This window comes from Pan troglodytes, chromosome 22 (assembly GCF_028858775.2).
Source record: "Pan troglodytes isolate AG18354 chromosome 22, NHGRI_mPanTro3-v2.0_pri, whole genome shotgun sequence".
NCBI lineage: Eukaryota > Metazoa > Chordata > Mammalia > Primates > Hominidae > Pan > Pan troglodytes.
This window is the reverse complement of record NC_072420.2, coordinates 5958898-5975385: the sequence shown is the minus strand read 5'-3', so window position 1 is coordinate 5975385 and position 16488 is coordinate 5958898.

Below are 16488 nucleotides of genomic sequence, written 5' to 3'. Positions count from 1 at the left end.
CAGACTCCAGATTAATAAGCCCACCAACAGCTCACACTCTCAGTATGGAAAAGCTACAGGCACTCAACACCAACTCAGCCCATGAGAGCAGCCATGGGGGCTACACCCTGCAAAGCCACAGGTGCACTCTCCTAGTAGAGGTTTCCCATGAGCCTCTGCCTCTGGAGCAGGTTACTCCCACCCTCCCACCACTCTACTGACAACCTACTCCTCCCCACACTATCCCTCCTTTTCCTTCCACCCCAACCCCCTCCCATCCAAGATTAAGTCACCTCCCACCTGGCCCACCTCCAACATTAAGGATGACACGTGAGTTTTATACGGACACACAGCCAACCCATATTATTCTGACCCTGATTCCCCAGAACCTCATGTCCTTCTCACAGAGCAAAACACAATCATGCCTTTTCAAAAGTTTCCAAAAGTCTTAACTCATTCCGAATGTAAAAATTTCAAAATCTCATCTGTGACAAGGTTACAGTCCCTTCTGCCAATGAGTCCCTGAATTTAAAAGGGATTTCTTTTCCTTCAAGGTAGAACAGGCATTGGGTAAGGTTTCTCAATCCAAAGGGAAGAAGTTGCCCAGAAAAATAACACAAATGCAAGTCCAAAACCCAGCAGGACAGTATTCACTCAATCTCACAGCTCCAAAATCATCAAGAGAACTCACTGTCATGCGGACAGCATTAAGGAGATAGTGTTTACTCATTTGTGAAGAATCTGCCCCCCACCCTCACCTTTCACTCCCACCCACAAAATAATCTCTCCCATTCTCCCCACAACCCTACCTCCAACACCCACTCTTCTCCATGATTAAATCACCTCCCACCAGGTCCCACCTTTAACATTCCCCACTACAATTCCACATGAGCATTGGTAGGGACACAGAATCAAATCATATTATTCTGGCTCTTGCTCCCCAAATCTTGTATCCTTGTCACACTGCAAAGTACACTGATGACTTCTCTACTGTCCCCCAATGACTTAACTCATTCCAGCATTTACTGAAATGTACAAGGACTTACAGACCCCATGCAAGTCAAAAACCCAGCAGGCCAGTCATTGAATCCTACAGCTCCAAATCATCTTTTCTGAATCTACATCTCACATCTAGAGCACAGGTGTGTGATGCCTGGGCTTCCAAGGCCTTGGGCAGCTCTGCACCTGTGGCTGTGCAGGGTCTGTACCCCACAGCTGCCCTCATGGGCTGGGCTGATGTTGAGTGCCTGTAGCATTTCCATACTAATGGTGCCAGCTGTTGGTGAGTCTATGAATCTGGAGTCTGGAGAATGGTGCCTCCATATTTAGGGACTCCAGCCCTAAATTCTCCTTCTGTACTGCCCTAGTAAAAGTTTCCCATGAGGCTCTGCCTCTTGGAAAAGATTCTGTGTGAACACCCAGGTTTTTCCGTACATACTCTGGAGTCTAGACAAAGGCTTGCAAGCGTCTAGTTTTGTGCTGTGTGCAGCTGCTGGCTTAACACTATGTGGAAGCCACCAAGCCTTGAAGCTTGCACCCCTGAAGCAGTGATGCAAGCTGTACCTGTGCATCTTTCAGCCAAGGCTGGAGCTGGAGCTTCAGGAATGCAGCCAACAGTGTCCTGAGGTTGGACATAGCAGCGGGGCCATGGGGCTGGAGAAGGAAACCATTCTTTTCTCTCAGGCCTCAGGGCCTGTGATAGCAAGGGCTGCTGCAAAAGTCTCTGAAATGCCTTCAAGTCCTTTTTAATATTGTATTGACTATTAGCACTGAACTCCTTTTTATGCACATTTCTGAAGACTTTTTGAACTTTCCCACTGATAATCAGCTTTCCTTTTTGGCCACTTGGCCAGGCTTCAATTCCAAACTTTTAAGCTCTCCTTCTCATTTAAATACAAGTTTCACTTTGAGGTCATTTCTTTGGTCACATATAGGACCATAGGCTGTTCGACACAGACAGGAAACCTCTTAAGCTTTGCTGCCTAAAATTTCATTCCACCAAATACACTCTAAATTATCACCCTGATGTTTAAAATTTCACAGGTCTCCAGGTTAGGGGCATCGTGCAGCAACATTCTTTGCTAAGGAAAAAACAAAGGTGACCTTGACTCCTGTTCCCAGCAAGCTCCTCATTTTCATGTGAGACCTTCTAAGCCTGGTGATCACTGTCCATCCTTCTGTCACCTTTTTAATTATAACTATTTAACAAGTCTCTACACTGATCCAAACTTTTCCTCATCTTCCTGTCTTCTTCCAAGACCTCCAAACTCTCCAACCTCTGGCCATTACACACGTCTCAACCTGCTCCTACATTTTCAGCTACGTTTGTCACAGCCTGGCAATGTGGTAAAGGAAGAAAAGTCCATTTCAGGAGAAAAATTAATGCAGGCTTCAGACATTTGCCTGAAAAGAAGCTGAGTGCTGATTGCCAAGAGAATAGGAAAAAGGCCTTGAAGGCATTTCATAGTTCCACTTTATAGCATTATTTTTCTGCATAATCAGAAAGAAAAGAGGTTGAACTGGCTCATGGTTCTGCAAGCTTTAAATAAATCATAGAGGCTTCTGCTTCTGGGAGGACTCAGAAAGCCTCCCAATCATACCAGAAGACCAAGCAGCAATGGGATGTTTTATATGGCAGAAGTAGAAACAAAACAGAGAGAGGAAAAAGGTGCCACACGTTGTATAACCCTGTTATACAACCAGATTTCCTGAGAACTCACTATCACAAGGTCAGTATCAAGAAGATGTTGCTTAACCATTGGTGAAAGTTCTGCCCCCTACCACCCACACCCCTCGCTGTTTCCAGGCAGAAACCTGAGGAAAAGGCAGACCCACTAGGAAAACCTCTAATAGGGCAGAGCAGAAAAAGTATATGGGCTTGGAGGCCCCACACAGGAGGTTACCATCCTCAGACCCCAGAATCATAGACTCACCAACAGCTTGCACTCTCAGTATGGAAAAGCTACAGGCACTCAACAACAACCCAGCCTATGAGGGCAGCCATGGGGGCTACACCCTGCAAAGCCATAGGCGCACTGCCCTGGTGGAGGTTTTCCATGAGGCTTTGCCTCTGCAGCAGGCTACTCGCCCTTACTACTGCCCACGAACCTCTCACCACCCTACTGCCAGCCTACTCCTCCCCATCCTACCCATTTGTTTTCCCTTCCACCCCTACCAACCTCCCGTTTGTGATTAAATCACCTCCCACCAGGCCCAACCTACAACTGTCAGGAATACAATTCCCCATGAGTTTTTGTAGGGAAACACAGCCAAACCATATTATCCTGACCCTGACACCCCCACATCTCATGTACTTCTCACACAGAAAAATACAAACATGCCTTTTCAAAAGTTTCAAATAGTCTTAACTCATTCCAGCAGTAACTCAAATGTAGCAAGTTCAAGTCTCATCCAAGACAAGGCTGCAACCCCTTCTGCCTATGAATCCCTGAATGTAAAAGACAATTCTTTTCTTTCAAGTTACAATGATGGCACAGGCACTGGGTAGGCTTTCTTAAACCAAAGGGAAGGTTTTCCCAGAAAAATAACACAAATGGGACACAGGCCCAATCCGACTCCAAAACCCAGCAGGACAGCATTCATTTATCACGAGAACTCACTATCACACAGACTGCATTAAGGAGATAGTATTTAACCATTTGTGAAGGATCTGCCACCCATCCCCATGTTTCACCCTCACCCACACCATGAACCTCCATTCTCCCACATCCCCCTTCCAACCCCCATTCTCTACCATGATTAAATCACCTTCTACCAATCCCCACAGTTAACATTCCCCATTATAATTCCACATGAGTTTTGGTAGGGACACAGAGCCAAATCGTATTATTCTCCCTTTGGCCCCCCAATCTCACATCCTTCTCATACTGCAGAATACAATGATGCATTCTCTACAGTCCCCCAATGTCTGAACTCATTCCAGCATTTACTCAAATGTCCATTTGTGAAGGATCTACCCCCTACCCCTGCCTTTCGCCCCCAACCCCACCACAATCGCCCCCAACCCTCCCCACCCCTTAATCCCCCCAACCCTCCCCACCCCCCAACCATCTAACCTCCACTCTTCACCATGATTAACTAACCTTCCACAAGCCCCCACCTTTAACATTTCCCATTAAAATTCTACATGAGTTTTGGTAGAGACACAGAGCCAAAACATATTATTCTGTCCCTGGTCCCCCAAAGTTCATGTCTTTCTTACATTGCAAAATGCAATGAGGCCTTCCCTAGAGTCCCCCAAATCTTAACTCATCCCAGCATTTACTCAAATGTCCAAAGGCCAAAGTCTCCTCTGAGACAAGGCTGCCATATCTTCTGCCCTGAGCCTCTGAAATACAAAGCAATTTAACCACTTCCAAGTTACAATGGTTGTACAGGCATTGGGTAAGCATTCCAAGCCAAAAAGAAGAAATTTCCCAGAAAGAAGCACAAAACACAGATGGGACTTACAAACCCCCTGCAAGTCAAAAACCCAGCAGGCCAGGCATTCCATCATACAGCTCCAAATCATCTTTTTGGAATCTATGTCCACATCCAGAGCACAGGGTTTTGTGATGGCTGGGATCCCAAGGCCTTGGGCAGCTCTGCACATGTGGCATTGCAGAATCTTCCCCCTACAGCTGCCCTCATTGGCTAGGCTGGTGTTGAGTGCCTGTAGCTTTTCAACACTAAGGGTGCAAGCAGCTGGTGGGTCTATGATACTGGGGTCTGGAAAATGGTGCCTCCCTGTATGGGGACTCCAACCCTATACTTTCCTTGTGTATTGCCCGAGTAGAGGTTTACCATGAGGCTCTGCCTCTTGGAAAAGCTTCTGGCTAGACACTCAGGATTTCTGATATATCCTCTGGAGTCCAGACCAAGGCTCTGAAGCTTCTAGTCCTGTGCTTTATGCACCTGCTGGCTTAACACTATGTGGAAGCCACCAAAGCTTGGAGCTTGCTTCCTCTGAAGCAGTGACGCAAGCTGTACCTGTGCATCTTTCATCCATGGCTGGAGCTGGAAAAGGAGCTGCAGGGATGCAGGCAGCAGTGTCCTGAGGCTGCACACAGCAGTGGAGCCATGGGGCTGGGCCAGGAAACTATTCTTTTCTCTTAAATCCCAGGGCCAGTGACAGCAAGGGCTGCTACAAAGGTCTCTGAAATGCCTTCAAGGCCTTTTTCCCATTGTCTTGAATTATTAGCACTGGGCTCCTTTTTATGCAAATATCCGAAGGCTTCTTGATTTTCCCCCTGAAAATCAGCTTTCTTTTTGGCCATTTGTCCAGATTACAAATTTTCCAAATGTTGAAGCTCTGCTTCTCATTTAAATATAAGTTCCAACTTATGGTAATTTCTTTCATCACACATAGGAGCACAGGCTGTTCGACGTAGGCCGGACAACTCTTCAGCTTTGCTGCTTAGAATTTCATTCCACCAGATACACCCTAAATCATCACCCTAAAGTTCAGTTTCACAGATCTTCAGGGAATGGTCACTGTGTAGCCAATTACTTTGCTAAGGCAAAAGTAAAAAACCTTGGTTCCTTTTCCCAGTAAGTTCCTCATTTTCATCTGAGACTTTACAAGCCTGGCCTTCAGTGTCCATCCTTCTGTCAGCCTTTTAATCATAACTATTTAACAAGTCTCTGCAATGGTCCAAACTTTCCCTCATCTTGCTATCTTCTTCCAAGCTCTCCAAACTCTCTAACCTCTGGCCATTACCCGATTTGGAACCTGCTTCTACACTGTCAGCTATCTTTGTTGCAGCCTGGCAATATGGTAAAAGAAGAAAAGTCCATTATCAGGGGAAACATCAAGATGGCCTCCAATATTTGCATTGTAAAAAGCTCAGCGCTAATAGCCAAGAGAATGGGGGAAATGCCTAGAAGTCATTTCATAACTTCACTTCACAGCATTAATTTTCTGTATCTACATAAAGAAAAGAGGTCTAATTGACTCACAGTTCTTCAGGCTGTAAAGAAAGCATAGTGGTTTCTGCTTGTAGGAGGACTCAGAAAGCCTCCCAATTATACCAGAAGGCCAAGCGGCAATGAAATACTTCATATGGCAGGAGTAGAAGCAAGACAGAGAGAGGAAAGAGGTGAGACATCCTGTTATACAACTATATCTCATGAGAGCTCACTATCAGGAGATCAGCATCAAGAAGATTGTGGTTAACTGTTGGTGAAGGATCTGCCCACCTCCCCATATCCACCACCCACTGTTTCCAAGCAGAAGCCTGAGGCAGAGACAGAACCCCTTGGAAAACCTCTACTAGGGCAGTACAGAAGGAAAATATGGGCTTGGAGCCCCCACGCCACCATCCTCCAGACCCAAGAGTCATGCACCCACCAACAGCTCACACCCCCAGTGTGGAAAAGCTTCAGGTACTCAACACCAGCCCAGCCCATGAGAGCAGCAGCAGGTGCTAAACCCTGCAAAGCCACAGGTGCAAAACCACAGGTGCACTGCCTTAGTAGAGGTTTTCCATGAGCCTCTGCCTCTGTGGCAGGCTACTCCCTTCCTGCTACACACCACCCTACAGCCAGCCTACTCCTCCCCACCTTACCCACCTGTTTTTACTTCCAACCCCACCCCTCTCCCATCCATGAATAAATCACCTCTCACCAGGCCCCACCTGCAACATTCGGGATTACAATTACATGTGAGTTTAGGTAGGGACACACAGCTAAACCATATTATTCTGACCCTGACCCCCCAAATATCATATCCTTCTCACAGAGTAAAATACAATCATGCCTTTTCAAAAGTTGCCAAAAGTCTTAAGTCATTTCAGCATTAACTCGAATGTAAAAAGTTCCACGTCTCACCTGAGAAAAGGCTACAGGCCCTTTTGCCTATAAGTCCCTGAATTTAAAAGGGAGTTCTTTTCTTTCAAGGTACAATGATGGTACAGGCATTGGGTAAGTTTTCTCAATCCAAAGGGTAGAGGTTTGCCAGGAAAATAACACAAATGGGATCACAGGGCCAATGCAAGTCCAAAACCCAGGAGACCAATATCCATTACATCTCACAGCTCCAAAACCATCACGAGAACTCACCATCATGAGGAAAGGATTAAGGAGATGGTGTTTAACTATTTGTGAGGGATCATCCCCCACCTCCACTTTTCACCCCTCACCCCCAGCATAATCCACCGATCCTCCCCAATCTCCACCTTCCAACACCCAGTGCCCTCCATGATTAAATCACCTTCCACCTGGCCCCAATTTTAACATTTCTGATTACAATTCCACATGAGTTTCCATAGCGACACACAGCCGAATCTTATTATTCTGTCCCTGCCTCCCTAAATCTCATGTCCTTCTCACTTTGCAAAATACAGTGATGCCTTACTTACAATTCCCCAAGCCACTATGCTTTTTTTTTACAGCCTGCAGAACCATCAGCCGATTAAACCCCTTTTTGTTATGATCATACAGAAAATTAATACTGTGAAGTGAAGCTATGAAACGCCTTCAATGACTTTTCCCCATCGTCTTGGCTAAGACCTCAAAGGTCTTAACTCATTCCAGCATTTACTTCAATGTCTGAAGCCCAAAGTCTCATCTGAGAGAAAGATGCAGTCCCTTCTGTTCCTGAGCCTCTGAAATACAAAGCAAGTTACCTATTTCCAAGGTATGATTGTCCAGGCATTGAGTAAGAATTCCCACCCTAAAGGAAGATTTTTGCCAGAGAGAACAACGAAACACAAACGGGACTTACAGGTCCCAGGAAAATCCAAAACCCAGCAGGCCAGTTACTCAAACTTACAGCTCCAAAGTCATCCTTTTTTAATCCTTGTCCCACATCCAGGGCACAAGGGCATGAGGGCTGGACTCCCAAGGCCTTGGGCAGGTCTGCACCTGTGGCTTTGCAGTTTTCAGTCCCCACAGTTGCCCTCATGGGCTGTGCTGGTGTTGAGTGCCTGTAGTTTTTACCCACAGAGTGTACAAAGCTCTTGGTGGGTCTATGAGTCTGGGGTCTGCATATGGTGGCCTCCAGTGTGGGGGCTCCAACCCCATATTTTCCTTCTGCACTGCCCTAGTAGAGGTTTCCCAGGAGGCTCTGCTTTTTTGGCAGCCTTCTGTCTGGACATCTAGGCATTTTCATACATCTTCCAAAATCTATATGAAGGCTCTGAAGCCTCTGGGCTAGTGCTCTATGGACTTGCTGGCTTAAGACTATGTGGAAGCCGTGAAGCCTTATAGCTTGTACCCTCTGAAGCAGTGATGCAATCTGTACCTGTGCATCTTTCAGCCAAGGTCGGAGCAGGAGCTGCGGCTGCTGGGATGCAGGCAGCAGTGTCCTGAGGCTGCACACAGCAGCAGGGCCATGGGGCTGGCCCCAGAAACCATTCTTCTCTCCTAGGCCCCAGGGTCTGTGACACCAAGGGCTGCTGCAACCATCTCTGAAATGCTTCCAAGGCTTTTGCCCCCATTGTCTTGGCTATTAGCACTGGCCTCCATTTTATGCAAATTTCTGGAGCCTTCATGAATTTTCCCCCTGAAAATCAGCTTTTCTTTTTGACCACTTGGCCAGGCTGCAAATGGTTCTAAACTTTTGAGCTCTGCTTGTCATTTAAATATAAGTTCCAACTTGAGGTCATTTCCTCAGTCACACATAACCTCGGTCACACAAGCACACGGGCTGTTTGATGCAGACAGGATCCCCCTTGTGCTATGCTGCCTAGAAGTTCATTCCACCAGATTTGCACTAAATCATCACCCTCAAGTTTAAAGTTTCACAGCTCTCGAGGGCAAGGTCGCCCTGCAGCCATGTTCTTTGCTACAGCAAAACAAAAGTAACCTCGGCTCCTGTTCCCAGGAATTTCCTCATTTTCATCTGAGACCTTGTAAGCCTGGCCTTCACTGTCCATCCTTCTGCCAGCCTTTTAATCACAACTATTCAAAAAGTGCCTACGATGGTCCAAAATTTCTTTCATCTTCCTGTCTTCTTTCAAGCTCTCCAAACTCTCCAACCTCTGGCTGTTACCCACTTCTGAACCTGCTTTACATTTTCAGCTATCTTTGTTGCAGCCTGACAATGTAGAAGAAAATGAAGTCCATTTTCAGGGGGAAACTTCAAGAAGGCTTCAGATATATGCATTAAAAAGAAGTCCAGTGCTAACAGCCAAGACGATGGGGAAAGGTCATTGAAGATATTTCATAGCTCCACTTCGCAGTACTTTATTTTCTGTATGATCATAATGAAAAGGGGTTTCATTGGCTCATGGTTCTGCAGGCTGTAAAGAAAGCATAGTGGCTTCTGCTTCTGGGAGGACTCAGGAAGACTCCCAATCATACCAATAGGAAAACAGCAATGAAATATATCATACGGCAGGAGTAGGAGCAAGGCTGAGAGAGGAAAGAGGTGCCACACCGTTATATAACCAGATCTCATGAGAACTCACTATCACTAGGTCAGCATCAAGAAGATGGTGCTTAACCATTGGTGAAGGATCCGCCCCACAACACAGCTCCACCTCCTAGTGTTCCAGACAGAAGCCTGCTGCAGAGGCAGAGGCTCTTGGGAATCCTGTACTGTGGCAGTGCGGAAGGAAAATAAGGGCTTTGACTGACTATGCAGGAGGCCACCATCCTCGAGACCCCAGATTCATAGACCTACCAACAGTTCACACCCTCAGTATGGAAAAGTGATAGGCTCTCAACACCAGCCCAGCCCATGAGAGCAGCCATGGGGGCTAAAGCCTGCAAAGCCACAGGTGCACTGCCTTGGTAGAAGTTTTCCATGAGCATCGGCCTCTGCAGCAGGCTACTCCCCATTCCTACTATCCATCACCCTCCCACCGCCCTACAGCCAGCCTATTCTTCCCCACCCTACCCACCCCTTTTTTCTTCCACCCCTACCCCTCCCATCCATGATTAAATAATCTCCCACCAGGCCCCATCTCCAAAATTTGGGATTACAATTCCACATGAGTTTTTCCAGGGGCACACAGCCAAATCATATTATTCTGACCTTGACCCCCCAAATATCATATCCTTTTCACAGAATAAAATACAATCATGCCTTTTCAAAGGTTTCCAAAAGCCTTAACTCCTTCCTGCATTAACTCAAATGTAAAAAGTTCTAAGTCTCATCTGAGACAAGGCTACAGTCTCTTCTGCCTATGAGTCCCTGAAGTTAAAAGGGTGTTTGTTTCTTTCAAGGTACAATGATGGTACAGGTACTGGGTAAACTTTCTCAGTCCAAAGGGAAGAAATTTCCAAGAAAAATAACACAAATGGGACCACAGGCCCAATGGACATCCAAAATCCAGTACGTCAGTGTTCATTCAATCTCACAGCTCCAAAATCATGAAGAGAACTCACTATCAGAAGGACAGCATTAAGGAGATGGTGTTTAACCATTTGTGAAGGATCCACCCCCATTCCTGCCTTTCACCCCCAACCCTACCACAATCTCCTCCAACCCTCCCCAACCCCTATTCCCTCCAACCCTCTCCACCCCAGAATCCCCCCCCACCCTCCCGGTGCCCCCAACCATCCAACCTCCACTCTCCACCATGATTAAATCACCTTCCATCAGCCCCCACATTTAACATTTTGCATTAACATTCCACATGAGCTTTGGTAGAGACAGAGAGCCAAAACCTATTATTCTGTCTCTGGTCCCCCAAAGTTCATGTCTTTCTCACATTGCAAAATGTAATGATGCCTTCCCTAGAGTCTCTCAAATCTTAACTCATTCCAGCATTTACTCAAATGCACAAAGCCCAGAGTCTTATCTGAGACAAGTCTACAGTCCCTCCTGCCCATGAGCCAGTGAATTATAAAGCAAGTTTACTACTTCCAAGGTACAATGATTGTACAGGCAGTGGGTGACTCATAGGATACATAAGTGTCCAAAACCCAGCAGGCCAGTCACTTAATGCTACAGCTCCAAAATCACCATTTTTGAATCCTTGTCCCATATCCATGGCACAGGGCTGTGAGGGCTGAGCTCCCAAGGCCTTGGGCAGATCTGCACCTGTGGCTTTGCAGCGTTCAGCCTCCGCGGCTGTCTCTCATGAGCAGGGCTGTTGTTGAGTGCCCATAGCTTTCCCACACTGAGGGTGCAAGCTGTTTATGGGTCTATGAATCTGGGGTTTAGAGAATGATGCCTCCCTGTGTGGGGGCTTCAACCCTATAGGTCCCTTCTTTGCTCCTCTAGTAGAGGTTCCCCATGAAGCTCTGCCTCTTGGAAAAGCTTCTTCCTGAACATCCAGGATTTTCTGTACATCTTCTGGAGTCTAGACGGGAGTTCCCAAGCCTCTAATCTCTTTCTCTGTGCACCTACTGGCTTAACACTATATGGAAACCATCAAGACTTTGAGCCACCTCTGAAGCAATGACCCAAGCTGTACCTGTGCATCTTTCAGCCATGGCTGGTGCTGGAGCTGTACGGATGCTGGCAGCAGTGTCCTGCGGTTGAGCACAGCAGCAGAGCCATGGGACTGGCCTAGGAAACCATACTTTTCTCCTAGGCCCCAGGGCCTGTGACAGCAAGGGCTGCTGCAGACATCTCTAAAATGCTTTCAAGGCCGGTTTCCCACTGTCTTGGCTTTTTGCACTGGGTTCCTTTTTATACAAATACCCTAAGCCTTCTTGAATTTTCCCCCTCAAAATCGGCTTTTCTTTTTGACCACTTAGCCAGGCTCCACATTTTCCAAACTTTAGATCTCCACTTGAAGTTCCAACTTGAAGTCACTTCTTAGGTCACCCATAAGAACACAAGCTGTTCAATGTAAGCAGGACACCTCTTGTGCTATGCTGCCTAGATGTTCATTTCACCAGATACATCCTAAATCATCACCCCCAAGTTCATAGTTTCACAGATCTCCAGGGCAGGGTCCCCATGCAGCCAGCTTCTTTGTTAAGGCCAATCAAATGTAATCTTGTCTCTTGTTCATAGGAAATTCCTCATTTTCATCTGAGAACTTTTAGGTCTGGACTTCAGTGTTTACACTTTTGTCAGCCTTCCTATCACAAGTATTTAACAATTCTCTATAGTGGTCCAATATTTTCCTCATCTTGCTGTCTTCTAAGCTTTCCCAACTCTTCTGACCTCTGTCTTTTACCCACTTCTGAACCTGGTTCTACATTGTCAGCTATCTTTATCACAGCCTGGCAATGTGGTAAAACAGAATAGTCCATTTTCAGGGGGAAAGTTCATGAAGGATTCAGATATTTGCATGAAAAGAAGCTGAGTGCTGGTTGCCAAGACAAAGGGGAAAGGGCCTTGAAGGCATTTCATGGCTCCACTTCATAGTACTAATTTTCTGCATGATCATAAAGAAAAGAGGTTTAATTGACTCATGGTCCAGCAGGCTGTAAAGGAAGCACAGTGGCTTCTGCTTCTGGGAGGATCAGATCAGGAAGCCTTCCAATCATACCAGAAGGCCAAGGGGCAATGAGATGTTTCAAATGGCAGGGGTAGAAGAAAGACTGAGAGAGGAAAGAGGTGCCACCCCCTGTTATATAACCAGATCTCATGAGAACACACTATCATGAAGACAGCATCAAGAAGATGTTGCCTAACCATTGGTGAAGGATCTGCCTCTCACCCCCACCTCCCACTGTTTCCAGGCAGAAGCCTGCTGCAGATGAAGCATTCTTGGGAAACCTCTACTAGGGCAGTGCAGAAGGAAAATATGGACTTGGAGCCCCCATGCAGGGGGCCACCACCCTCCAGACCCCAGATACATAGACCCACGAACAGCTTGCACCCTCCGTGTGGAAAAGCTACAGGCACTCAACACTAGTCCAGTCCATGAGAGCAGCCATTGGGGCTCAAACCTGCAAAGCCACAGGTGCGCTTCCCTAGTAGGGATTTTCCATGAGACTCTGCCTCTGCAGCAGGCTACTACCCCTTCCTACTACCCACCACCCTCCCACCACCACCCTCCCACCACCGTACAGCCAGTCTACTCCCTCCCACCCTACCCACCCCTTTTTCCCTTCCACATCCACCCCCACCCATCCATGATTAAATCACTCCCTCCCACTCCCTGTCATAATCTAATCCCTCCAAACCCTTCCAATCTTTGTTTGCTACCCACTACTGAGCCTGCTTCTACTTTTTCAGAAATCTGTATAGCAGGTTGGCTATGTAGCAATAACAAAAATCCCATTTAAGGGGAAACATTCAAGAAGATTTCAGAAATTTGCATATAAAGAAGCCCTGTGCTAATAGCCAAAACAAAGGGAAAAAGGCCTTGAAGGCATTTCACAGCTCCTCTCTGCAGTTCTACTTTTCTGTATTATTGTAAATAAAAGAGGTGTAATTGACTCATGGTTCTGCAAGCTGTGAAGGAAGCATTGTGTCTTCTGTTTCTGGGAGGAATCAGGAAGCCTCCTCATTATATCAGAAAGCCAAGGGACAATGAGATATCTCCTAAAGCAGGAGCAGGAGGATGAGATCTGTTAAACAACCAGATCTCATGGGAACTCACTCATTATCAGGAGGATAGCATCAAGGTGATGGTTCTTTATCGTTCGTGAAGTATCTACCTGCACCATTTTATGACTAAATCTTTTTCCACCTAGATCTTGCCTGTAACATTACAAAATATAATTCCACATGAGTTTTGGTAGGGACATAGACAAAAACCGTATTATTCTGTCCTTGACCCGATGAATCTCATGTCCTTCTCACATTGCAAAATACAAACATGCCTTGCCAGCAGTTTCCCAAAGTCTTAACTCATTTCAGGATTAACTCAAAGTTACAAAGTCCAAAGTCTCATCTGGGTCAAGGCTACAGTCTCTTTTGCCTATGAGTCTCTGAAATAAAAAGCAGGCATTGTGTAAGCTTTCCATATCCAAAAGGAAGACATTTTCCAGAAAGCTTCTTATTTCTCTCTGAGACCTCCTCAGCCTGGCCTTCACTGTCCATGTTTCTGTCAGGATTTTTGTCACAACCATTGAACCAGACTCTAAGATGGTCCAAAAGTTTTCTCATCTGTCTTCTTTTGAGCCCTCCAAACTCTTCCAACCTCCATCCATTACCTGGTTCCAAAGCTGCTTCCACATTTCCAGGTATCTGTATAGCAACGCTCCAGTCCTCATTTGCCATTTTCTGTATGATTTATTTTGAAAAAGAGGTTTAATTGGCTCATGGTTCTAAGCACAGTGCTTCTGCTTCTAGGCCTCAGAAATCTTTCAATAATCATGGAAGGCAAAGAAAGAATCAATTGTCTCACATGGCAAGGGGAAAACACGGAGAGTGGGGAGGTGATATAGAGATTTCAGTGACTACATCTCATGAGAAGTCACTCATTATTGTGAGGATGGTACAAGGGGATGGTGCTGAACCATTCATGAGAAATTTGCCTTCATAATTCAATCACCTTATACCAGGATCCACCTTCCACATTAGGAAATATAATTCAACATGAGATTCGGTGGGGACACATATTCAAATTGCATCATCAATCTTTGAATATAAAGACATCCACAGCAGGCTTTATCCAGCCAACTTCTTTGAGACTCTTTAAGAGTTTGAAGTCTAGAGCATATACACTAAAATATTCATACTTCGAAAAGCAATAAAGTGGTATTATCATTTTTCCAAACGTTACAGCAGTAGTTTAGGCATTCATAGTATGATTTAGTTCACGATTGCTACTGTTTCTATTCTATCACCATATTAACTGTTTCCTATACAATTCTGTATTCAGCTGATTTCAGTTGAGCACAAAACCATCCTTGTACTAGCTCTTTGCTAGTGTTATTATTCTGCTGTAGAAAGTATCCTTGAACTGGAAACCGTCCACGATCGAGTATCGAGTCATTCAACACTATCAATTCCTGGGTGACTTTTTGAAAAAGTAGTATCTCTTGTTGCAAGAAATGCTGCATCTGTGAGTCCATGTCTCTCACTGGAATTGGATGGAAGTGGTGAATTTCAGCCAAAGTGGCCAAAGAAATCCTGTTCCTGTGATTCTGACGTCCTCAGCCTCTGCACCTCTGTCTTCCCTTCTGCCACGTGTTGCCTGCTCTCCATGACTTTGGTAAGAGCTTCCTTGTGTATGTGGATGATGTCCAGGATGTTGGTCTGGTGTCCCTGAGACAGCACTAACAGGTCCATGGCTGGGTCCAGGTCCTTCCTGGACTGACCGGCAAAGAGCTCACTGACAGAGTGGAAGGCATCTATACTGAAGTGGATGGCCTGGTCCAGCTCCAAGGCCTGGCTGAGGCTGAAGGAGAACTGTCAGGCTTCTGATGCTCTTTCTCAAAGACTGCCACCACTCGTTGGCTGTGAAGTTGAGCTGAGTGCCCTGTTGTCCATCTTCTTGGTGAAGCACTTGAAGCCGTCAATCTTGCTCTCCCACTCCTAAAAGTTGAGTGTCACACTGGGGGTGGGCTCAGGGCCAGGAAGAATCTGGCACTCACCATCTCATCCTTCTCAGCCTTCCTCTTGCCCTGTCTCCAGGCTATCTCTTCAGTGCTGGTGGGGCACATCAGGAAGTGACAAAAAATGTGGCACTGCACCTGCATCCAGAAGCTGGCTGTATGCTTCATCTACAAGATTGGGCCCTTTCTGCACTTGAACATAGATCCACTTCACCATAGATGCCTTCCACACTGTCAGTGAGCTCTTTGCCCATCAGCCCAGGCAGGATCTGGACCCAGTCATGGACCTGTTAGTGCTGTCTCAGGGACACCAGGCCAACATTCTGGACATCATCCACATACACAAGGAAGCTCTTACCAGAGTCCTACTCAAGATGGCCTGTGGTCTGCCTCTTGGCACCTGAGAAGCCCACAGTGCTGTAGAAGCCCCGATGCTTGGACTGGAGCCCCAAAGGTGGCACACACCCCAGTTCTGAGCCTGCTGCTCATTTCCTCTATGTGGCTCCATTTGCAGCACATTTGTTGCACTGAGGCCTGTGCATGCCAGGCAAAGCCAAGCTGGCTCAAAGAGCAACCAGCCACCTCTGCAAGGGTGTGCCAGGAGCCAGTGGACCAGCCACCAACGTCAATCCCTGCCAGTCAGGGTAAATCAGTTATTCTGCCCTGGAGGTGGAGTCCCAGTGCCATCTGCTTTTCCTCAGGCCTCCACTCCATCAGCTGTCAGGTGGTGGTCACTCAGACTGTGGGAAACTGGCCATCCCTGTTTCCTTGAGTGGGTGAGGTTAGTGACTGCTCCACCTGCTCCTGGCACACCCTTGCAGAGGTGGCTGGTTGCTCTTTGAGCCAGCTTGGCCTTGCCTGGCATGCACAGGCCCCAGGTACTGAGAAGCTGCTCCGAGTAAGTTTGTCTTGGGCCAAATTCTAAGTCTGGCCAGGGCCACAGAAGGCCGAGTCCCCTGGGTGGTAATCCTGGCTGCTGCAGGGGGGCCCATTGTGCCCCTCCCCTCCCAGGGCTCAGGATGAGGTCCGACTGGGGCAGGATGCTTTAGGTATGGGACTTGTGCCCCAGGAGGGGATCTCTGTCACACACGTTGGGTGAGAATATGTATGGCATGCTGCTGGCTGCCAGGGCTGTTGGGATGCACGTTCACC